The sequence below is a fragment of the Chelonoidis abingdonii genome, chromosome 6 (genome assembly GCF_003597395.2).
Source record: "Chelonoidis abingdonii isolate Lonesome George chromosome 6, CheloAbing_2.0, whole genome shotgun sequence".
In the NCBI taxonomy this organism is placed as follows: domain Eukaryota; kingdom Metazoa; phylum Chordata; order Testudines; family Testudinidae; genus Chelonoidis; species Chelonoidis abingdonii.
In genome coordinates, this window is record NC_133774.1 from 138,241,561 (window position 1) to 138,267,105 (window position 25,545).

The 25,545-nt window shown below is 49.3% G+C and overlaps 1 protein-coding gene and 1 pseudogene across 1 annotated transcript in view; both read left to right on the forward strand.

Annotated features, from left to right (window-relative positions):
* Positions 1-25,545, forward strand: part of TSTD2 (thiosulfate sulfurtransferase like domain containing 2) — a 575,835-nt gene that overhangs the window by 364,804 nt on the left and 185,486 nt on the right. The window lies entirely within an intron of this gene.
* LOC116820261 (histone H2A.V-like) lies at positions 18,387-18,893 on the forward strand (annotated as a pseudogene).

The window sequence follows — 25,545 nt, forward strand, 5'->3', positions numbered from 1 at the left end:
TCATAGTTCCTCATTCACATAATCAGGGTGACAACACTTTATTCTTCCTGCCCCAATAACAAAGAAATTGGGGATCCCAGAGCTGTCAAAATAACCATCCCAGACTGAAGTGGGCTATGCTTGGTGAGGTGGGTATGCCAATGCAAATACCTGAAATTCCTTTCCCCACTCCCTGAAATTCTTTCCACACTACCCACAATTCACCACCAGGCTAGAGCTCATCCTGACTCTGCTTACATAATTATTGTGGGAATACACAGAAGCAGGAGCTTCTGGATACAGAGCAGGGCAAGGAAGGTCAGGTGTGTGGCTGTACAGGAAGGTACCCAGGCAAAGGATGTGGAGTTGGGGAGGAGCTATGTGGTTGGGTGAACATATGGTGAGAACCAGAGCGAAGCTGCCTGGGCCCCTTCCCTTGCATGGGTGCCATTTATGCATCCTGGGCCCCTCGCTCACACAGCCCTGGGCTCTCACTCCCCTTCCTCTGGCACAGCCATCAACTCCCCTTCCCCAGCTCTCCCCACTCCCCACCCCTCCCTCCATAGCACTGGGACCAGCTCCCTCACATGGCTGAGTCTGCAGTGCAGAGTGGCCCATACAGCAGGGCCCCAGCACTCTCACTCCTGCCCCCGTGCTGCCTCCTGTGGCCGTTTCACTCCCTTCCATGGGCAAAGACTTCGCTAGGGCAGGAAATGCTGGGATGTTCCCATCTCAGAGTCAGATAACACAGTTAATGGCCCTGAGGGTGTGATGTTTCACTCCATGGAAATATGCTTATGAATGTGAATATGATGTAACTGGAATATGCTTTATGCAAAAGGTCTCTTGTAAGGTATAACAGAGGTTATAACCTACTGAATATATTCCTCCTCTTTGTATACATGAATCATTCTTGTATCTGAAGCTAGAAATATGAAGTATAACTCTGAGGTCCTATTGTAATTATTTAAAGTGTGGGCCATTAATGGTGGTTTAGAAACTTGATGGCTCCCATTGACCAGGACAATTGGTCATAAATGGTTTATTTACCTGCAAACCTGTGGGCCAGCACAGGAAGAATGGAGACTAGGAGTCTTACAGTGACATGTGACCATATCACATGATACTGGAATCCATCTTAGTCCTTGTACTTTTCCATTAATGAGGAGGAGTTGGGTCCAAGCACAGACAAAAGGTTCCCACCTTCTGTCAAAGATATAAAAGAGGGTGGAGCAGGGCAAAGGAGGCAGCCAGTCATGAAAAAAACCCTGTTTATCACCTGAGATGTCTGCTGGAACTAGCAAGGACTGTACCGGGGAAAGGACTGGGCCCAGACTAGGAAGTAGTCTAGTCTGTGAAAGAAACTTATTGGAACATCTCTAAGGGTGAGATATTACCTATAATCAGCTTCTTAATGTATTAGGCTTAGACTTGAGTGTTTTTGCTTTATTTTGCTTTTGTGACTTACTTTGTTCTATCTGTTATTACCTGAAACCACTTAAATCCTACTTTTATACTTAATAAAATCACTTTTGTTTATTAATAAACCCAGAGTAAGTGATTAATGCCTGGGGGAGCAAACAGCTGTGCATATCTCTCTATCAGTGTTACAGAGGGTGAACAATTTATGAATTTACCCTGTATAAGCATTATACAGAGTAAAACAAATTTATCTGGGGCTTGGATCCCACTGAGAGCTGAATGTCTGTGTACTGGAGACAGTTAACTTGCTGAGCTGTTTTCAGTGAAGCCTGCAGCTTTGGCGGCGTGACCCAGACCCTGGGTCTGTGTTGGGCAGGCTAGCACATCTGGTTCACAAGACAGGGTTCTAGGGGGCCCAAACTGGAAGGGAAAAGAGGCTCAGAGGTAATTTCAGCACATCAGGTCACAGTCCCAATGGTATTTCTGTTACCCAACCCATCACAGATCCCTTTGAACTTCTTCAAAGTCTTCTCTAGGCTCGACTAACCTACATAATTTCGTGTCATCTGCCAATATTCACCTCACTGTTCAACCTCAGTTCCAAAGAGTTGATAAGTGTCTGTTGTACTTAACCAGCAGTACTGGCTCTAAGCACCAGCAAAGAAAGCATGTGGCTGGGGCGGCACATTTCCAGGGGCGGCATTCTGGCCATCCTCTTCCCAGGAGTTGAGGCTTTTGGGTATTGCAAGGAAAAGAGCTCCAGCCCCTGGGCTTACTCGAGATTCACAGAGTTTACTGTTCAGCTGCTTGCTAGAAAAGAGAAGCTGGGCACATGGAAATCTAGAAGGAGATCAGGTGCTGGGAACAGATCCCAGGGCTGGACCAGACAAACTTCTGCAGGGTCTCGTTCTCTTTAAGATCTTGCCCCGCATCCCTACTTATGGGACTGACCCCACTGGGTCCGGTGGAACAATTTGTGGGATAAGGATTACTAGGCTAGGAAAGGTTTGCAGGGCCACTTTCAAAATCCCTAAATTCCCAAGAACCTCTCTGAGCGCAGACCTCACTGTTTCCAATCAAGTTTGCCTCTCTGGGCTCAAATCCATGTAGAATCTAAAAGGAAATCAGTACCGTTTCCAAGCTAACCAGTTTTCATCAAACTCTGAAGCCCTCACTCCTGAATTTCAGGGGTGTGCAAGGAGCCAGCACATCTGGAAAGAGAAGAGCACATAGGGGCTAGCACAGACATATCAGCCAGTGCAGGGTCCCTTCACTGGGATGTCTTGTAACCACAATGGTTTATAATGTAAGAATGCAGTCAAGCACCTGATGGGAGAGATCAAACAACTGGTTTATGGATCTCCAGAGTGAAGTTCAGTATGACAGCTAGATAACACGTGCATAGACCCTGTCCTCTAAGTGAATGTGGACTGGACCTTGGCAAGGCTAACAGAGTTCAGGATATTTCACAGTTGTTTGTCTAGATGGAGAGAGAGATTCCAGACCAGGTGCTCCTAGGGAAACCTAGGGGGACTTGTCCATACAAATAGGCAGCGTACACAGGGGGTCAGGCTGATGTAGCCAGCCCCATTTCCACCCCAACATCACCTCTGGAGCCCAATTCCCCCAATCACTCTGTATGGCTGCAGCAGACTGCCCCAGCCAAAGGCACCTGGTCTGACAGAGCAGTGTCAAAAGAAGACATGACTCTAATGAAACAATGAATGGTCAGAGGGACAGGGCACAAGGACACTTTTCCAGGAGAGACAATCTCCTCTCTCTGTGTGTCTCTGTATTTCTTCAGCACCCCGATGCTTCCACCCAGGTGACTTTGGGAGAAGCAAAGACTCCCATGAATGTAACTTTCAGACTCAAACACACTCCTAAAAAAGGCGACACCAGATGACATCCCGGGCTCATTCTGCGCTACTCTGGAAATGATGAGGCGAGTCAAGGCCAGGCTAACTCCCCCAGCATGTTCTTTGCTCGTCTGAGAATCAAGCGCTTTCCCACGCTGCTGCCCATGGAGCTGGCTTGCAACCAGGGACCCACACGTGCTCCCACCTGAACACAGCCTCTCTGCCAAGCAGCAGCCTGGAGAGATGGGAAGGTGCTGCCCTTGTCATAGAAAAGATATGAGGTGCTGGGTTGCCTGACAATTGGCTTTCTCTCCCTCTCCTGTGCAGGCACATCCACACGAATACAAGATCTGCCAGCTGCACATGCTTTGCAGGGCTGCATGGAAAGGCACAGGGCTGGAGTCTACCCCCGCCCCCAGGGCACTCAATGGGAGTTTTGCCCCAGGAAGGGTTGGAGAGTGAGGACTCCACCATCCTATTTCCAGCCTTGCTCTTTCCCCGAGCTCATGATGGCTGGTGACACTCCGCACAACACGAATCCTGGGAGACCACCCCCATGTCAGGGTATAGCTGACAGTGGAGAGGGGGCCACAAGAGATGTATAGATCCTGTTCAGACATTCTTATAAACTCTGAGGGAAGGAATTGACAGCAGATTGGTGGGGATCTAGATCCGGATCAGTTCAGTACCAGAACAGGGTCCTTGCTGACAGTGTTTCTCCAGAGTTGGCACCTTTCTGCTTATGGAGGGGATCCAAGCTCAGGAATGGGCCTGTGGTTCCATTCAGCGCATCAGTGTCCTCTGGGCTGTTGCACTTCGCAGCCACTTCTTCACTGCGGTGCTAGATCAGGGGAGAGAGAGGAAAAGGACCCAGCTAATGCAGGGTTTTGTCCTCCCCTGTCCATCCAGCAGGGCAGAGTCTAGAGAAGGCAGGTTGTGTAGTTGGATGTGGTCTATGGGGGTTTAAGAGCAGGTCACTTGGTCCTGCAGACAATTGCCCTGTTCACCACTATGGAAGCAGTGTGCGAAGCAACCGCAGCTCACTGAGCAGGGATGTCACAGTGTGGAAGAACTCACTGGATGTCAAAGGAGAGAAAACTCAGTCTTGGTCTGGGGCAGGCTACTGTTTACACTTGTTGGGACTCCCCCGACCAGCCAGGCGTGCTCAGGAACCCAATCTGACAGTGTCATGCAGGGATCAACAGAGATCTATGCTGACATCTCTCTCATAAGAGCAGGATCCGGGCCTTGGGTGGCAGAGATATCCCCAGACCCTTGCTAGGTGTAGCTGAGAAATACCTTTGGGGGCAGCTCCTCAGATGGTGGGAATGGTTGGAGCTGAAGTCAATGTTAATTCACACCAGCTGAAGATCTGCCACTGCTTTCCTTTGGTCTTTTTGCAGAGCGATCAGAGCTGCAAAAGGGGGAAGTAGGTACCCAAATCCAAGCGCATTTAAGCACAGCCCTGCTAGCAAAAGAGCATCCAGTAACTCGTGCAGATTATTGTCTAGCTGCGGTAAAACAGCAAGCAAAAAACCATCCCCAGCAGTAAGTGTAATTCACAGCTGCTTGGATACAAACCCCATAAGTGTTGGGGAAGAGGAGAGAGAGATTTGGGAGCTGAACTGTCCAGGTGAGGTTTTTTCATGGCTCTGGGACAGACTGAGTGGCGCCCCCAGACCCTGTTGTCCTAATCCCCTCCCCTACTTCCCTTTTGATCTGTAGGATATTTCCCAACCCTAGACATGTGAGACATTCGCTACAGGAGCAGGTCACTGGAAGGAGGGTGGTGATGGGAAAGCGGGGACTGTGCGGTCAGGGGACATTCCTTCCAATTAAGGTGAAAGGGAAAGACACCAGGAGCCTTTTTACTAAAAGGTGAGAGAAGCGGGGGAAGAAACACTTGTGGTTTTTAGACTTTAAGGAGTGAAACTTTTTGATCTCGCTTCAAGTCTGTGGGAAATGAAGTTGGAGGGGCATGCTCTGAAAGAAGAGCAATTTCAAAAAAGATTCTCCTTTAATAAGATAAGTTGCCCCCAATAAACCAAGTAACGAATACAAGCCCCATCTTTCATTTGAATCTAAGAGATGGCCTTGGAATGAGGTTAAAGAGCCATCATCAGTCATTGCTGAGCAGAGTGGAAAACAATGCAAATCAGGTGATGTGCAAACATGTGTAAAAGCCACAAAAAACGGGGGCGGGCGGCCAAATTTTTTTTCGCTCGGGGCGACAAAAAAACTAGAGCCGGCCCTGCTTACCAGAGCAGGACAAAGAGGTCTTAAATATCAGTCCCGGTTTCCCAGTCAAATGCAGAACCTGACATGAGATTTCCAAGCTTCTGCAACCACTTGTAATGTATATTGAGGATGTACCATGTGGTCCTGTCACATTTGAAAGGCACCTCCTGAAAAGATGAAACAAAAAGGAAACGAATTGAAAACCCCATGGTGCTGATGTAATCAGTGCCTAGGAAACCTCCACTCCAGACGGCCATTGCCACATGCTATTAGCTACCAAAGATTCTTGGGGCACAACAACAACTCAGCTACTCCCAAAATAGCTCTGGACAGAGAGGAGACCCCATTCTTGTGTAATTTCCCCCTCCACCAGCATACACAGGTACACACCAATGTACACACAGACAGTTGGGGGCACTTGTTCTTTGGGTAGAACAGGAAACTGACAGAAGCAGAGGTGTTGAACCATCAGATAATTAGGCCAAGGGGATTTACTGAAAATCTACTGAAATCCTTTGTGGCCCTGTGCCTTCATTCCTTAAGAGGAAAAGTGTTTCCCATGTGCACTCATGGGATTTCCTATGAGCTCATAACCAATCTCTGAGTGAAGTTCCCTGACCTGCAATCACCCCATTACAGAGAGAGCAGGTGATGAATCTTTCCCTACAGAGGGTAATCATCATCATCACCATCCTTAATAATAACAACAACCCTTTTCAATTCTGTCAGGCCTTCCTTTGGAGACGTTCTGACCTTTATGAAGACTGTCTCCCCAAACAGCTTTAAGGCTACATCTATTCTAGGAGCTAGGGATGAAATTCCCCTGCTCCCGTACGCATATTGTGGCACCTCGATGAAAGCTCACATGCTTCTTTAAAGGCTGTCCTTAGACAGAGAGGGACACATTCAAACCTGTGTTCAGGCCCTGTGCTGCACCCCTGTACTTCCCATAGAGGCACAAACACACAGAGGTATTTCCTTACCTTCATACAGGTGGGAGAAGCCATCATCATTCACTGTTTCAAGCAACAAATCACAGTAATGGCGGATAGTCTTTCTTAGACATACAATGAATACAATGGATCTCATTACTTTTCAAATCCTTCATTGAAAACTGCTAAAGATGCAGCCATTCCCCCAAGACAGTCCTCGGGAAAGTAAATACATTTCTTACATCTGTTCACAAAACACATTAGATAAAGCATCAGATACCCAGAAGTTACTGAAAGGAGACTGAATTCACATCATGCTGGTTTCCCCTAGGCAGAGCCAAAGAGTTGTTGTGGGCAGGGGAGGGTGGGGCAGTTGATAAGCAAAGTTGCTCCCTTCATCTTGAAACACAGGTTAATTCTCACACACACACACACACCCCATTTTAAGATTCTGGTGCTGTTGGAGGGAACAGAGCAGCAGTCTAGAAACGGACTTTGAAGGAAGCATTTCAAAAAGATCAAGTGAATTTGCTCTGCTCACCAATGAACAGGGCTGCCGAATATCTTATTGTTGTCTGTGAGCTTTCCAGGTACTCTAAGGCCTGGAACAGGAATTTGGAAATGTGGCTCTGGATATTCAGCATCTAGGAAGAAAGAAGAAGAAATGCACAAAATACAAGTGACATGTTCTTCCCACAGCGAATAGTCCAGGAAAGCCAAAGCATATAGCCAGGGCATGGCAACAGCCAATATAAACCCATACATCATAGCAGGAGCTCTCTGAAATTACTATTGTGTTCTCCAGAACCTCAGCTTTCATTTTAAAAAACAAAAGTTTGGAGGTCTGACAGGCGTGGAGAAAAATTTAAAAAATGTGAACAGATTGTAACTCATGCAGAAATGAACCAGCAGAGAGCCTGGAATAGCATCCTGCCACCCGACCGAAGCAGATGGGACCTGACTACAGGGGTCAGGTCCAGGTGAAAAAACAACCAGACCCTCTCAGGCTTGGGTCAGGGCCAGCTGCAGAGGGGGCGTGGGAGTCACAGCATTTCAGTGCAGCAGGGGGCCATGGAGAGAAGGGGCGGGGTACGCAGCCGATGTGCTGACACTGCAGGCAGATGGAGCAGAGTTCCCACAGGCAGGAGACTGAGGCAGCACTGAGACCAGTTTGCGGAGGGAAGAGGGGTCAGATTGGAAAACAACTAAAAAAAAAAGAAGGCTGAGACCCTCTGGAAAGGTCTGCCTCTAACTTCACTGTCTAACAAGAGAGGTGCAGAAATTCCCCTTGGTACTCAATGTGCAGGGTTAGAAAGGTCTCCCTCAAGTCCCCATTCACCACTCAAGTCACAAAGAATTCACCTACCAATCACTTCCAGACACACTTCAAGAGCTGTGAGAAGCCATCCCAGGCCATGCAGCAGAACAGCCTCTTCAAATGAGCCCAACCGAGAAACACTGCATAGTGGAAGAGCATGAGTTTACATCTCTGCAAGAGAAGCTGAGACCAAGAGCAGGGCCGGCTCTAGGCTCACGTAGCTGAAGTTGCATAACTTAGCTTGATCCCCCCCACAGTGTAGACCAGGCCTAAGTGATAAGTATCCCACAGCTTTTCTCTTAGTTGGGATACATATTGCTGATGAGTTTCATAGCTATCTCCATCCTTTGATACACCAAAGCACAAATCTGTGGATAATCTTGGTTCTTGCCCAAGCATCGTTCTTTGTGGCATTGTAGGCGTGCACCAGAAATACAACATGCTGGCTCCAGGTTGCCTTCTGCTCTGGTTGCAAAGTTCCCAGCATATCTAACAGGATTCGATTGAACCTCTCTGTTTGAGGATCACCTTGCAGGTGTTAAGGCGTTGTCCTAGACTTTTTAACTCCTGCTATTGTCAGCACCTCCTTCAGGTGACTTTCAAAGTCCCACCCATGGTCAGAGTACATCCAAGCCAGGTATTCATACACTGAGAAATATTTCTCCCACAATACTCTAGTGACAGTGGTGACCCTCTGATCATGTGTGGGATATACCTGCACATGCAGTGTAAAATGGTAAGTCACTACTAAAATGTTCCTAACATTCCTCTTGTCTACTTCTCAAGACAAGAAATCAATGCATACCAACTCCAAAGATTTGTTGCTGGTGATGTTCTTCAGATATGCAGCCCTCGTGGGCAGAGTTTTCCTTTGAACACATTGAGCACGTCTCACATTTCCTGCGAACATCTTCAGCCATCTGGAGCCAATCAGAACCTACTACGAATAAGTTCCAGGGTCCTCTTCATCCCTAAATGTCCAAAGTCATCATCCAGGGCCTTATGCCCAGGGCTCTGTACTCTTTTGGTAGCACTAGTTGTGCTCATTGCTTTCATAGAGGGTGGGTGGTCACTCAGCGTAGCACTCCCTGAATCAGTTTTAGTTTGATCCATTCTCTCAATAGTAGTTTATCCTCAGGGTTAGATGGGACAACCGCAGCTGGGCTTTGCCCCTCCCTTTTGGCAAGTAGTGTATCACGAATGTCAATATCTTGCAGCTGGACTTCTTGCCAGTCAGCCACATTGAGCGTGGGCAACAGAGATTGGTCCAACACAATATAGTTCACCAAGGCAGAAAGCACACTTTTGGGAGCAGGCCCAGAGCTTCTGCAACACATTCATGAAGGCTCTCATGGGCCTCTGGCTCTCGACAACTCACAGTGCAAATAGCTCTCACTCCATCTGTGAGTATCACAGCAACTTCTGGTGTCTGCGGACACCTGGACAATGCATCTAGCTGGCAAAGGCACACTGGGATTTTATAATTGATTCAGGCTCAAAGAGGTCTGCTATCTTTTGTTCTTTGACAAAGGCTACAGATTTATGTTTGGCTTCCACTTCTTGGTACATTTACATTGCTCTTCCCTGATTGGTATGGAATGCAGAAGTCATAGCTAGCCAAAGTGGCCACCCATCTTTGCCTTGTAGCATCCAGCTTAGCACTTGTTAACACGTAAGCCAGTGGATTGTTGTCTGTCCACACCTGGAACTGAGCACCATACAAGTAGTCTCGAAATTTCTCAGTGATGGCCCATTTCAATGCCACCAACTCCAGCTTGTGGATGAGATAGTGAGTTTCACAATCAGACAGTCCTCGGCTGGAAAAGGCTACAGGTTTATGTTTGGCTTCCACTTCCTGGTACAGGACTGCTCCCAGACCCTTCAAACTGGCATCAGTATGCGGATAAATGGTTTGCTTGGGTCAGCAAAGACTAGGACTGGAGCATGAGTTAGGCAAATAATGATTTCTCAAAAAGCCCTTTCAGATCTCTCATCCCACCCCAGCCCAAATGGTTTGAAGGGGCTACAGGGTCTTTGCACAGGAGGCTTTGGGGACCTCCCCTTACTCTTACCCCTTTACTGCCTTTCAGCCAGGCACTCATGACAAGCACTTCTTGCTCTGTCCTTTCAGACACTACTAAGGGGGTTGTACCTGCATACTTCAGTGCTCCAATTGGCAGCTCAGGTGTCTCCTTTTTAGCACTCTCAATTTTCCTATAGGCTTCAGCACAAAGTGTATGGATCATCAGGGTATTCAGGTACTGGTCCTCAGCCTGTTGTCTGCAGTAATCCGTGAGTATCTTGAAGAGACTAGAGTTGGTCCCTATCAGCACAGACACATCAGAGGTCCCTTTGGGGTCAGGGCATATTAAGGCAGCTGTGTCTACTTCTTCTTTTACCCCAACAACCCCCTCTGGGAATTCCATGTAGGGGTATTCATCCATGCTGGGGCCACACAGACCAAGGCCAGTCAGTGGTTGTATAGGCAGGTGCCTAAGCATCTGTTGGTAGAATGACTGAAATAAAAAAGTCACTTCAGATCCAGAGCCAAGCACTGTTTTACACTCTGCCCCTTTAAACCTCACCGTGACCTCTGCTTGAGGCCTTATCAGTCCTGCGGTGATCCCAGCTGAATGTGCAAAATTCTGTTCTGTTATGCTAGGGTCAGTCCCGAGGAACTTGCCTGACATCACTGGAGTTACTCTGCCTATTTGGGGTGTAATTGAGACCCAGCCTTTGTCCAAGTGTCTTTTAGTAGCTCAATCCTACTGTAGTGTGGTGGATGGGCTCATACACTGAATCAGAACATGCCCTGATAGGAAAGGATTCAGGAACTTGGAAGGGGAGATTGTATTGCCCAGTGTGACAGAGATGGAAGGAAACTAGTACTCAAATCCCCCTCCTCTCTTCTCTCCATTCTTTATGCTCTAAGCACTGCTGGTCCCCGCAGGCATCTGCAGAGGAAGACTGCAGATGGATCCAAAAGACTTCAGTCATTTGACTTCCAAGTTTGGTGAGGAAGTTCGGACATGGTGGTCAAGCGCTGGGGACACTGAGAACTAGGTTGGACAAATCAAGAGCAATTGGCCTGGAAGTAAGGTCTTCAGGAAGCTTGACTGAAATTCTCTGCCAACATTGCTGAGTTTCTATAGCTTCTGAGCACAGACTCTGGAAAGCACTGTGTCTGCTTCAAGAAATTCAAACCTGAAAAGTTTACAAATCAAACACTCAAATAAATATTTAAACCAATACTGTATTCCTCTGGTAGCTGAACAGGGTAAGAAATTCAGTTTCTTTCATGCTGTTCTTCAATTTGCTCTCCAATGGGATACCGATTTGTCTATGGTCAGTGCAGAACTGCATTGCAGAAGATGCTGAGGAAAGCCAGAGTTTTGACCTCTGACTAGAGTCCAATTGGGTTTCTCGGCCCCTAGGCACATGGGGATTGTGTTATAAACACCTCAGCTGGATGACTCTGTAAAGTGATCAGCAATAACCATCAGGACCCAGAGTTAACAACATATTGAGATGAAAAAAGACACTCAACTATTATTGCCGTCTGTCTGCAGACTCAGGCAGGCTGCACTGCATTTACGCTCTGGTCATGTGTGGATGATATATACATTTTTTTTTTTTTTGCAACAATAAGGGCTGGAAATTTCTGTCTTAAGAAATTTATCTCTGCTGCACAGCTCCATGAGGATGAGTGCATTTTTTCATCAATTCGTCAGCCATGGAATAACTAGGGATCTGACTACAGGTAACAATCCTGCACTGGTCTCATAGGCCTTTTCCATCTCTGCCGTCACTCACGCAATAAAGAGCAGCCAGACCTCATGACCCAGGGATGTTGAGTGAGCCCCAAAGTCATTTATTGACCCTGTACTGGATCTGAGAGGAAGTGGGGTGACCCACAGAAATCAGGAAAATGGTGGAATTCTTCAGAAAATTGTCACATCTCCATCCTGGGGAGTGCAAGAGGACGGGTTGGCTCCTCAGTGGCTGGACCTGGGCATCTCCTCTTAGTGAGCATGGACAGCTCTCTGCACAGCAGGAAACTCCCTCCAACTGTGTGTGCTTGATGGACCCTTCCCGGACTGTGGCCTGTCAGTAGAAGCAGAAAGAGAAATAATGGACTGAGGTCATAACAGAGCAGCTCCCTACCTGTCCGATGACAGCATGTGTGCCACACAGGTTAGAACCGCGTCCTGGGGGTGGGAGCGAGCCAGCAAGGACATTGCCCTCAGCGCTGCTTTTCTGGCTCTGGGATCACAGATGTTGCCTAGCCAGATTAAGATACCTCCCACAACATCTCCAGCTTGGAAGAATGCCATAAAGTTGAGGGATGGATTTATCACTGAGTGACCTTCTCCCAGGTAACCCCTCCTAGCAGCCCTGCAAGCCACCTCTCACCTCGGTTTCCCATCTTGGCTCCTCCATAATCTCAAGAAAGAGGCTTTGACAAGTCCAGGAACCCTAGTCTTCCTGAGGTCTGGATTAGCACTGTAAAGCTCAGAAACAGACATAAAAGCCTTCTCCAAAACCTTACCATGTGCACAGCCCAAACTCTCCTGATGTCCCAGGGCCTTCCCTGCCTTAGCAAACTGCTCTCAACCCTGCTCTCCAGGGCTTCCCTGCAGAAGCCTTTCCTCAGTCTCTGCAACTTCCTGTTGCTCTTCCTCCAGACCAGTGGTTCGCAACCTAGTTTCCATTGTGGGACACATATGTCGCCCCCTAGGTGTTATGTGAGCCACATCCAATACTACCTGTTTGGCCCTGAGGATGTCCCATGGGGCACAGCTCTGTGCTGACTGGGACACAGGTTAAGAAGCACTGCTCCAGACCCAGCTGGTTCTACTGATGTACCCCAGAGCCCATCCTGGAGACGGCAGGCAGGGCTAGTTGGATGGGGCTAGCCCAGCTCCAGGTCCTAGCCCTAAGGAGAACCTCTACATTGCGGGATTTTAAAACCTGCCGTAACAAACCTTAAAGCTGGGTCTCTAACCTTGGGCTCAGGCAATGGCACTGGGAACAGCAGTGCAGACATGCTGACTTGGGCTGGAACCCAGACTCTGAAGCCCCTCCTCCCCAGGCATCAGAGCTCAAGTTCCAGCCCAAGCCCAGAAGAGGCTGCATTGCCGTTTTGGCCCCACTGTGCCAACCATGAGAGCCCAAGTCCATAGGGCCAGGCTTTAAGGCTCCTGCTGCAGAGTTTGCAGCACAGGGTAGGCAGACCCGAAAGGGACAAGCCACCCCCTAGGGCTCTTCCATTAGGAATTGGTCATTGCTCTTTCCTCTCTTGAACAAGGAGCAGGAGCTACAACCCAGGTGGCTGGATTCTGTTGACCTGTTCTGCTAGCAGGAGTTAGAGCCTGGCACAAATCAATCTGCTGATTGAGGGGCCATTTCTTAACTTCCCGCTGGGACCTGTTGGAAACAGGGAACTCGGCCAGAGACAGGGATGACCTGCAGGAAACCCTAGGAACAGGCTCATTTGGGGATGATGCTCACACTGAGCGTTCAATTCATTTATTAGTCTCAGAGTTTCCAGGAAAGCCAAAAGCCCAGGAAGGGAATAGTTCTGCACTTACATGCCATGTGCAGGCAGTATTTGGAGAAAGGCAGGAATGTCACCTATTTCTGGGGCTACTGCGCACCTTCAGTGTGTCTGGACTGTCCTCAGTGAAGCGTCAGAGCTCCAGCGGGCAGAGATCACTTAAAAAACCTGACGCCTCGGATCCCCGCGGCCAAGCAATGAACGGAAAAAGGCTGAGCCAACCTTCAAAGCACCATACCAGTGTGTCCCAGGAACAGTTTCCTAGGAGAGGAAATTCTCTCATCCCCCTCTCTGCTCAGCATCCCCCTGCCCCATGGTGGGAGTCTCTTACTCTCTCCATCTTGTCTCTGTGTAGAGCTATGATGGCCCTCAGCTCTTCCTCTGCGGCTTGAAATCTCTCCAGGGTGGGTGTTGTCAGACCCTTCATGGCTCTAATCAGCAGGGCTTGGAGCTGGGCTGAGAAAAGCTGCTCCCTGAGGGTCTGCAATGAACAGGGACAAAGCTTGTTGGGACTGAGTATTTCCATTGGTCAGCTGCCCTGGAATAGTCTGTCCCTGTGGGAGGCTTGCAGCGCCTAGTGAGTATAGAGACTCCAGCTGAGCCCTTTTCTTAAAAAAACCTCAACAGGTGCAAAGGTTTCCTCAGTCTTTCGTACGCTTCCCTCACTCCCTCTGCCTGAGAAGAGATGGGAGCCTCTCAGCCAATGCTGGGACCCCAAGGGCCACCCCATTTCCTCCCTCTCTAGCCCCTCCTACCCAGGAAGCTCAGCTTTTGCTAAAAAAGCCTCATTGGCCTGCAAAGTCCATTCAAGTTCTTCCTGAGTGCAACTGAGGGGTCATTGGAGCACCTGCCCCATGTCCCATCCCACCCCGAGCACCTGGGCAGATTGGCTCAGCAACTTTAGCAGCCCACAGTGTCTGCGAGGAAAGGACTGAGCACAAGGCCCAAACAGAAGTGCCCTCTTCCTTCCCCACCCTGCAGCATGTGGCACTGCCACAAAACAGGCAGGAATCGCCGGCAGGACAGAAAGTAACTTAGACTGAAGGAGCAAGTCTGCCTGGCTGAGGAGAATCCCAAGCCTTGGGCCTCTGGGACCTGAGCCCTGTGGATCAGAACTCACTGGACACAATGATACTCCAGGGGGCCTGGTTCCAGGGTCACCTAAACTCAGGGCCTGGGGTGCTGGAGACCTTTGCCCTGGTGCTTCAGGGCATCTCTTGAGTATTACTGGAACTGGCCTGCATGGCACTGGATTAGCACCATCTGTCCTGGATGCCAGCAGCTGAGGACACAGTAGAGCACGCCAGAGTGACACACTTGCATAGATACTCCAGCCCCCCGGCATGTCAGAAGCTCCCAGAATTGCAGACTTTTGTCTGTGCTGCAGGGTGCTCTGTCACCAATAAGAAGAGTTACAAAGGCATCTAGGTGCCTTTGTAACTCCAACAGACCCTGTCATTGCCAGGTGGGATTGAACCTGGGACCTCGGAAGCTTAGTTCATGAGCCTCTACCTCATGAGCTAAAACCTAACTGGCTGTTAGCTAAGGTTCTAGAGCAGACTCCTTTAATCTCTGTCTCTAGGTGGTCCTGGTGCTACTAGACGGGCCAGAACACCACACCCAGCAAGTGTGTGGATTACCCCTACAAGTGCAGGGATGGGCCACATATGATTTTCAACAGTGCCTGTGTCCCATGGAGAGTGCATCAGAAACAGGCACCTGAGTCAGGCACTTCTGCGAATCCCACTAAGCACCTCTGAACTTCTTGAGGTGCCTCTTTGTTAAACTTGGTCTCGTTCAAGCAACCCAGAGAAACTCGTAAAGCCTGGCTGGAGTCGATCATACCTGAAGAGTGTTTCTTTTCAGCTCTCTGAGCAAGGGGCAGGTAGGTTTCCTGTCAGAGATACCAACTCCGGGAGATATTAATACACACAGCAGGGGATGCTTTCCATTATCTCAGTCACAAAGCATCATTACCATCGTCATATGGGAGCTGTTTGTTAATGACAGTTTGGAAGTGAAATCTTTTTCCTGCTCTTCTGGGCTCCCTTTTTCCCACTTCCCCTTCAGCTCAGATGGCTCATTCATCTCTGGAGCAGAAAGATACGTTCTTAACATTTCACTTTTCCATGTATTATCCCTGGTTTACAGAGGATGGAAGTTGGGAACAGAGCCCTGAAGTGAATTGCCCAGGGTCAGACTGAAGGTTGTTGGCAGAGCTAAGCAGACCATTCCGATCTCATGGCTCTTCGCTGGGGGCTTTTACCACACGAGGTTTCCTCTGACCTAGGGGCCAGTTTCTTTTCCATGGTGTATTCTACTCTTCCCCTCCCCTTGCACACCTCTCCTGTCAGTGATGGGCAACAGGCTTCATTTTGCATTTAACCCCCCAAGAACTATTAACTCAGCTCTGGTACGGTTCCCAGCTGTACCCTGCTGAGACCTCTGGAGCATTTTACTGATGAAACGGACCCAATTCAGGACAAAATAAATGATTTCCTACAACATCCAGCCTCTCTGTTCTCCTTACAGCCTGGAGCAATGTTAGTACTCCCCACCCCACAGTGCCAGACCCCCAGAGGGGGGTGAACTCACATTTTCAGCTCTCCCCACCTCAGCAATGGACCTCTGCTTCCCTCGCCAAGAGGATCAGGCACTAAATGGATTCCAGAGTCTGAGGTACCCATCACTGTCCCTTGAAAAGTCCCTGACGCATAAGGCTTGTAGAGTGACTGGTGTGAGTATTCCTCACATGCTCCTCGCTAACCATGTGGTTTGAATCCTCACAGTAAGATGCAGTTTGACTTTGTCTGTATTCTCCTGCAACTTCACCTCCTCTGACTCCACCTGGTTCTCAGCTGCTTTCTTCTTCAGGGACAAGCGTGTCCACCTTCTTGGAGAGGAAACTGTTCTCTCCTCATTGGTATCTGCGAGTTTTGTCAGATTGGCTACAGACACAGAGTCTTTTCATGCCTGATAGGATTGTCCGTGAGCATTTGCTTTTCTTGGGCTTCTCTGTCAAGTCCTGCTCTTGCTGGCTGAGGACAGAACATTCCTCAGTTGCTACAGGTTGGATGAACACGTTGTGCAAATGGATCTCTCTGTGCTCCATAGAGGCAAGTCTTTGGAAAAAGGAACAAAGCCTGGAATAGAAAGAAGGAGGAAATGGTTTTTTCTGTCATTCTCTAAAGGAAGGGAATTAGTTTGCCCAGGATTCACAGGTCCAAGAGAGTGGTCTTTTGAAGCCATCTGCTCCTCTAAAAGCCAGGACTGGTTCATATAACCAAGAACATAAGCAACACAAGACTGCCCATAATGGGTCAGACCAAAGGTCCATCTAGCCCAGTAACCAGTGTCGAGTGCCTCAGAGGGAATGAACAGGTAATCATCAAGTGATCCATTCCTGTTGCTCATTCCCAGCTCCCGGCAAACAGAGGCTAGTGACACCATCCCTACCCATCCTGGCTAATAGCCATTAATGAACCTCTCCTCCATGAATTTACCAAGCTCATTTTTGAACTCTGTTATAGTCTTGGCCTTCACAACATCCCCTGGCAAAAAGTTCCACAGGTTAAGTGTGCGTTGTGTGAAAAAATTCTTCCTTTTGTTTGTTTGAAACCTGCTACTTATTAATAAAGACTTCAAAGGGGGCACTAGGATGTGAACCAAGGACCGCTTGATCTGCAGTCAAACACTCTACCACTGAGCTCTACCCCCATGATTAGACCCAGCTGAAGGTGAAGACACATGGGACTGTGATGAAACAGAAATTCTTCTGGGGAAGTTCTAGGACCTGTGTTATGCAGGAGGTCAGACTAGATGATCAGGGCTGGCCTTAGAGCCTTTGAAACTATGAATTTATGAACCTAAAGTTGGCTTTAACTGCTAGAGTTGCTGCTCCTGTCCAAGAGGAAATGCTTTGTCTGAGGTTTCCTTCTGGAGAGGCACCAGGATTCCTGTTCCCCCTTTCTCATAACCTTTCTTGGACAGAGCACATCACAGGTTTTCCCCTTTTGCTCTCTAACAGGAAACCTCCATCCACCAGATCTATAATTCCTCCCATCCTAGCACAGTGGCTGACTACATATCCCAGCCTGACTCTGACCTCAAGGATCTCATTCCTCCTCTGCCAATGGACAGAGATGGAAACAGCAAAGGTCAATTTCTATTTTCTTTGGTCATTACCTGGGCCAAGCTGCAAAAATTCTTCATTATTAACCCCACTCCTTTGTGCACAGAATGTTGGGACTCTGGGAACAGATAGGGCCAAGCTGAAAACCAGTAAGCCTCTGTTCCCAGAGAACCCAGCAAAAGGAACAAAAGATTCTCATCTAGAAAGTTTGAGGGTCTGGAAGGATGGATTAGCAACTGCAGATATGTTTACTTATTTCAATATCTGGAATTTATTAACATGGGGAAAATAATCAGTAAACTTTAAACAAAGACTTTCCCATACAATTTATAACATTCAGTCAGAAGTTAGGCCACCAAAACATCACAAAGAAATCACACTGAGACCCATGACAGACGTAGGCTACAGTTTATGTAAACCCCTTTCCTGGAAAGGAATTTCAGGGGGGAATTTGCACATCTATTGTATATAGCCCAATGGAGGTATAGTAGAATTGGTAGAGAGTTTTGAAGTCTACCTCCATGAGATTATTTCTGAGAGGACTACCAAGATGACAGCCAGGGGATGGGAGTGGAGCTGTATTACTTTCAATATCTTAAGATTTATTTCTTCTGCATTATTTGATCTCATTTATGTGTATTTCAATCGTAAATTCTGAGATAGATACATATATTAGACAATCATTACATGAGACAAAAGGTTTATATTCACAGCTTGAAGGCAAGAAGTGCATTAGGGGCAACTCCAAGGGAAATACTATTTATGGAGATATCAATCTAAATTTCATATAAGTTTCATTATCTTTTCTTTAGGTTATATCCATGGAAATTCACCTGTACTAGTCTGATGAAAGATAAAATAATTAAATCCGCCTCCAAAGAATGTGAAAGGCTGAAGCGGAAGGAGAACTGAAAAACGCCCACATTCAAGTGTGGTTGGCAGGCGGGACCGGACCTCGCACAACAGGGGCGAAACCATGGCTGGTGACAAGGCTGGAAAGGACAGTTGAAAGGCCAAGACGAAGGCAGTTTCTCGCTCACAAAGAGCAGGACTGCTGTTCCCAGTGGATCGTATCCACAGACACTTGAAGACTCGCACTACGAGTCATGGGTGAGTTGGTGCTACTGCTGCAGTGTACAGTGCTGTGATTCTTGAGTATCTCACTGCTGAGGTGCTGGACTTGGCAGGTAATGCCTCTAAGGATCTCAAAGTAAAGCATATCACTCCTTGTCACTTGCAACTTGCTATTCGTGGGGATGAAGAGTTGGATTCTCTTATTAAAGCTACCATTGCTGGTGGAGGTGTAATCCCTAACATCCATAAGTCTCTGATTGGAAAGAAGGGACAGCAGAAAACTGCAGAGAGAGGAGTTTTAACCAACCCTCTTCCTCCCTGTCATTGTACTGTAACTGGGACAGAAGAAATATGGGGATATGTGGAATTTTTAAAGAGATAATCCTTAGGAGAAGGAGGCACCAACCTGTCATGTGCGATCTAAGGAGCAGGAAAAGAATCCGGGAATTACCTTCTGTAAAAACTCATCTTTTTTCGAAAACCTGTGGAAATAGCTGATTCAAGAAGTTGTTGACAGATGGATAGTACGCATCTATCAGCAGCTCCTTGGTTCGCTAGCCATTGTCAACCAAGTCAGTTGGCAGACTGAAGGCAGGGCAAGAATGCTGAAGCAGAACATTCTTTGCTGTTGGCCAGGGCCACCGGGGAGGGCGGGGGCAAGTGGGGCGATTTGCCCCAGGCCCTGGGCCCCACAGGGGCCCCCATGAGAATGTAGTATTATATAATATTCCAACTTTTTTTTATGGAAGGGGCCCCCGAAATTGCTTTGCCCCAGGCCCCCTGAATCCTCTGGACAGCCCTGCTGTTGGCATATGTGGCATCACAATAAACTTATGCATACACACACACACGCACACACATAGACACAGAGAGATGCACACAGAAAAGTTAGTAACATTAACAACACTGAGAGACTCACCCAAAATCTCTAGAAATTTGATTTCGGGGAGGGGATCATAGGCGCCAACTGCATCGGTGCTCCAAGCCTGGAACACCCACAAGGAAAAATGTGCCCCAGCCACCTAATCATTTTTGTTGCCCTCTGCTGGACTCTCTCCAATTTGTCCACATCCCTTCTGTAGTGGGAGGCCCAATACTGGACGCAATACTCCAGCTGTAGCCTCATCAGTTTCAAATAGAGGGAAATAATCACTTCCCTCAATCTGCTGGGAATGCTCCTACTAATGCAGCCGAATATGCCGTTAGCCTTCTTGGCAACAAAGGCATGCTGCTGACTCATATCTCGCTTCTCATCCACGGTAATCAGCAGGTCCCTTTCTGCAGAACTCTCTCTTAGCCAGTCAGTCCCCAGCCTGTAGCGGTGCATGGGATTCTTCCATCCTAAGTGCAGGACTCTGCACTTGTCCTTGTGGAACCTCATCAGAATTCTTTTGGCCCAATTCTCTAATTTATCTAGGTCACTCTGGACCCTATCCCTACCCTCCATCGTATTTACCTCTCCCCTCAGCTTAGTGTCATCTGCGAACTTGCTGAGGGTGCAATTAATCCCATCATCCAGATCATTAATGAAGAAGCTGAATAAAACCGGCCCCAGGACGGACCCATGGGCAAGTGGTGGAGGGGGTGGAGAAGAGAAGGCACACACTGAATGGCGGGGACCCCATGGGCGGGGTGCAGTGGAGGAGAGGGGGAACTCTGCCAGACAGCAATGGGCAGTGGGGGCTGGGAGAAGGGGTGAAGCAGATACAGGAAGAGATGGAGCACAGGCAAGGCACCAGGGCCCAGGCATCTGCGGCCTGGTCAGCAGCAGCTCTGCCAGGGGAGGCTTAGCCTTCCCACTTATTATACCCACTGCCTGTGCTTCCACTGAGGGATCTCCAGACTGTCAGTGTTCTCCGGCGCTCGCCTTCAGTGACAGGCCTGACCAACCAGATTTTGTAACTAGACCACTCACAGCCTCCCCGGTGAAAATAAGCGAGTGAGTGAGCTACGGGGGGAAAGGGAGATGGAGTGAGCGGGCTGGGACCTCGGCATAGGAGCGGGGCAAGGGTGTTCAGTTTTGTTCGGTCAGAAAGTTAACATCCCTAGATCCAGGGAAAACAACTCAAACATCCAAAGAGGACATCAGCTTTGAGGGGAGGGGTGGGTGTGGCAGTGACATCACAAAGGCCTTTTGCAGGAACTCAGCCTATTGGGTAAAGGTGGTCGGGAGGGGGTGACCTCACAGAGAGACCCTGAGGTGAGCCAGGCAGGACAGAGGTGCAGGATCAGGGCAGCAGGGGCAACTCCAGGCACCAGCGCAGCAAGCGCGTGCCTGGGGCAGCAAGCCATGGGGGGCGCTGTGAGGGCGGCAGTCAGGCGGCCTTCGATTGCGTGCCTGCAGGAGGTCCACTGGTCCCGCGGCTTCGATGGCAATTCGACAGCAGGTACACAGAGGTTCGGGACCGGCAGATCACCCACAGAAACGCCACAAATTCATAGACCCACCCCTGCAGGGCAGTCTCTGAGATTCCCCCCGGCTTTGCTGCTGCAAGTCTCCTTCGCGAGGTCTCTCCTTGAGGACTGAGAGAGAATTAGGATTCACAGATGTGAGCATGAGGAGGAACCTCTGTGGAGTTTTCTCCTTTCCTACCACTGATTGTGCCGAAAACAAACTTCCCTTTTACAAGGTAAGAGGCTCAGAGAGGTTTGGAACCTGTTCAGTCTGATCCACCTGGTGCAGGCAGAATTCTAGGTACAGAAAACACTGGCTTAAGGTGGCAGAATTTGATTTCCTACCTAGGACTTTGATGCTTGAAATCACTGGGGACATTCGGGCTTATCATTTTTGGTTTCCCTTTTTCCTCTTTCCTCCCTCCTTTTTCCTCTTTCTTCTTTTTTCCCTTTTCTTTCCCTCCCTCTACCAAGGAAGGGTGTGTGTGGAGTGTGGGCAAGGAGGAGAGTAGCTCTCATTGTGGGAGGTCCTCACAAAGAGGTAGGTCTGGAGCTGAGAGTGATCCCTTCTGATGGTGACCTGGGCCGTCCTTTGGGACATCTGGTGAGACCTCTCAGCCTCCCACCCCTCAGAGTCTCAGTGCCGATTGGCCGAGCAGGGGGCTATCGACAGCGAGGAGACTTAGGTCCTTTTGGTTTCATTTCAAATCAGGCAAATAAGTCACAATCTATCCAAAGTATGGGATTAATCTTGCTGCTTCTCTCCCTTAATTGTCTCTTAGCAGTTCATGATTTCCTCTAATGTTCTAGGTGTTCTAAAATACTTGCTGAATAATTATTATGAACAACTGTTGGTCTGTAGCTCACCTGACAGCGCTTTATTCTGGTCAGTCAATGTATGGAATTCAAGATGTGACAGATAAGTTGAAAGTCAGGAGCAGTGTTTCCTCTAATTTTTTATGTCCACGTGTGGAATGAATTTTGTTATGTGCACTAATATGGAGGTGAGGTGTGACACATCACCTGTATATTAGTGCACATTACAAAATGCATTCTGCACATGCATGGTGTGTGTAAGGGGTGTGGCTGAAGGGTTCAGAGTGTGGGATGGGACTTGGGTGGGGCAGAAGGTTGGGGTGCTGGTTCTGGGGTGGGGATGGGAATGAGGGGCTCAGGGTTGGACTAGAGGGTTGGGGTGCAGAGGGGTGAGGGCTCTGGCTAGGGATATGGTCCCTGGGGTCGGGATGGGGATGAGGGGTTTGGGGTGTAGGTTGCCCCAGGGAGAGATGACTCCCCCCCAGCCCTCTCTCACCACAGCAGCTCAGGGCCAGGTGAGCGGCACCTCTCTCCTGGCCACAGCAGTGCCGGTGAGGCTGGGTTGGGGCTGGTGGAGGGGACAGGATTTATTTTTCCTAAGTCAAGAGGGGAAGGAAAGGAGTTTTGCTTCATTTTTTACCTTATAAACTTAGGTCCTGTCTAATCTACAAGATGCTATGGTTATAAGACACCATGTCATGTGGTGACCTCACAAGAGGAGAGGGGGTGAGAACTACAGCAATTGAGAGGGCAAGGGATTTATAGTCAGGTTGTTTCAAATGCTGCATTTGTCAGGTGATATTTAACAGCAACGCTTAGCTAGCATAATGGAGAAAGGAATTCTCTGCTAAAGATTCAGCATGTCCCTTTGGGCAACTCCACCCCTTCCCTGAGGGCAGTGTGCTCAGAACAACCCTTCCCCACACACCCACGCACAAGCCTACAGTTGGGTGCCCAGCACAAAGCCAGGGAGGGGGTTGCTTGGCTTGTTTTACTTTGTACTTTGCAAAAGGTTTTTTAAAAAGCATTTTATGCCCCTGTTCCCCATGGTGAGGAAGCAGATGGTTGTGGGGAAGGGAATCTGCGAGTGGTGAAGTTGGGAACTTGGGGAGAGGCAGAGGGAGGGGAATATGTGAGGGGGTGAAGGGGCAGTTGGGGGGGAGGGAGATTAAAGGGGTCAGGTGAGGCAGCTGGGTAAGGGAAGAAGGAGGAAGGCTGAAGGAGGGCAGTTGGGTGTAGGGATGAAGACTGAAAGGCCAGCTGGGTAGGAGCCTGGGGGCAGGGGGAAGGTTGAGGGGGATAATGTGGGAAAGGGGATCAGGAGCAGTTGTAGGAGGCTGAAGGAAGTGATGGAGGGGAAGGGAACCAGGGGCATTGGGAGGAAGTGGGAGGAGGCTGAAGGGGTCAATGGGGGGAGGTTGGGGGAGGCTGAAGAGGGCAATGGGAGGCTGAATGTGACCAGGGGCAGAGTGGGGAAAGGAACAGTCAGGGAAGACTGAAGGGACAACAGGGGGAAGAGGACCAGGGTCAGTGGGGGACAGTTAGGGGAGGCTGAAGGGGGCGATGGGTGGAATGGCACATGTGGAGGGAGGCTGAAGGGGGCAATGGGGTGAAGGAGGCTGGGGCAGTTGAGGGGGCTGCTCATCCCCATGGGAGGGGAGAAGGAAGAGGAGCTGCCCTTGTATCAGAAGCTGCTTCCTATTAGAACTTACTACTTCACTGTTCCTGAGCAGGATCCTGTGATCAAAAGGGTCAAAAGAGAGCTAGATAGGCTCATGGAGGATAAATCCATCAATGGCTATTAGCCAGTGTGGGCAGGGATGGTGTCCCTAACCTCTGTCTGTCAGAAGCTGGGAATTGGGTGTCAGGGGGTGGATCACTGGATGATTCCTGTCTGTTCATTCCCTCTGGGGCAGTTGGAAGACAGGACACTGGGCTAGATGGACCTTTGGTCTGACCTAGTCTGGCTGTTCTTATGTTCTTATCACATCATTCACATGCTCAGTAACATCTGCTAGTTGCTGCCCCCAGGTGCCATCAGAATCTGCTCCCTGCAATCAAAGGCAGGGAAAATCCCTCTGAAGGTGGAAAATCGGAGGGGTGGGATGGGCAGAGAGACAAAACTGGGACAGGGTCAGGGGTTCAGATGGGGCAGCTGTCCTGCCAGGTAGGTGCAGAAGGAAAAAAAAAACTAGCTAGAGGGAGGCAGAGGGGATAAAAGTTCCCACAGATGGAGTGAGCCTTCAGCAGCAGTTCCAAACTAGGGTGTGGTGGATGGTAGAAAGACTTGTGTTCCTCACGGGATGGTCCATCTCAGCACCCCCTCCCCAGGGCTGTGGCGTTAAAGGCCCCAGGTGGCCCAGTGCCCAGGTATCTCAGCTCTGCTCTAGCTGAAATGGTGACTGAGCTGCCAAGGGAGACTTGATTCAGAGAAATAGTTTAAACCTTCCGCCCAACATCATAAAGCAAACTGATACTTTTAGAAGTGTTTATGCAGTTTCAAAGAATTCCTGGCCAGTTTCTGTCTCGGTAACATGTCTGCTTGGAGCCTCAGAGTAGCTCAAAATTTGTCTTATCTGCTGCTCTGATTGCCTGAATTGGTCTCCCTGTCCTGAGCCCCCTGGAGTTCTGCACCTTTTCATTGTTTATTTCTAGCAATGGTATTTGGATGACAGTGTCCAGTAGTTCAGGAACCCACCGGAGAGGCAGGAATTAGGACACCTGAGAGCTGATCCCCCTGCCCCACTTGCTTTCATTAGTTAGCCCCAGTGAACCCCCTTCAAAGGGAGAGCTGGACAGAGCCCCACCACAGCACAGTGCTTCATGCACTGACCTGACACATGGGGGACTCTGGTTCAAATCCTTTCTCCCTTGCAGACAGTGGGGGGAAGGGTGTGATGCTGGCAGCACCAGCTCATGCTGGGGGCCTCAGGCCTCCCTGTACCACAGATCTAGCCCAAAGGCAGGCTTGCCTAGGTGGCAGGATAGCCCAGAGTGCCCACGGGGACTGTCTGTAACTCCCTGCTCAGGCTGTTATCATGCTTGGGGAGTTCGCTCTCGGTGGGTGGAAGCTCCCAGTCCCCATGGGGTGTGTGGCCTGGTGTGTAACAGCCTGCCCTGAGGTTGGTACTCATGTCCCTGAGCTACTCTCTGCAGCTAGACATCCCAAGTGAATGCTGGGAGCACAGGACCTATCTGGGAGAGAGAGAGGCAGGGCTAGGACACCTCCCCTTGTCAGTGTCTCCACTTGGCTGGCTCCTGCCTGGGTAGCTGGCTGTTATGAGTTGTGTTGTAAGATGCTTATGTCACCCGTGCATTGTACAGGGAGTTCAGGCCCCTAACTCCGCTTTGTGGATCACTGTGTTGTTCCTGGGATTTTCTAGTTGCCTAAAACCAGGTCCTGTGACATTCAGCACTGCCACTTCTCAGTCCCATCACAGGTTGCACCTAGTCAGGTCTCTGCAGGGCACAGCTGAGCAATTCCTTATTGACATGGGTGTGCACAGGATGAGAGACAGCACAGGCTGAAAAGTGACACATCACAGCAAACCCCAAACGCTCCTCCTAGAGGCATGATATTCCCTGTGGGTGCTGGTGGAGGGAGATCTGCTGTGCCCCCTGAACGCTCTCCTGCCTGGGCTGTCTCCCACAATGCCCTGCTAGTGACCAGCAGCAACCCCTCCAGGTGCTGTTATCACTCAGCACAACTGCATATGGAGCCCCCACACCCAGCTTGATTGTACGAATGCTCCCAGAGCCACTCATGAATCACACAGTGAGGCACCAGCCAGATCCCCCCAGACCCCACCACTGTATATCAGGAA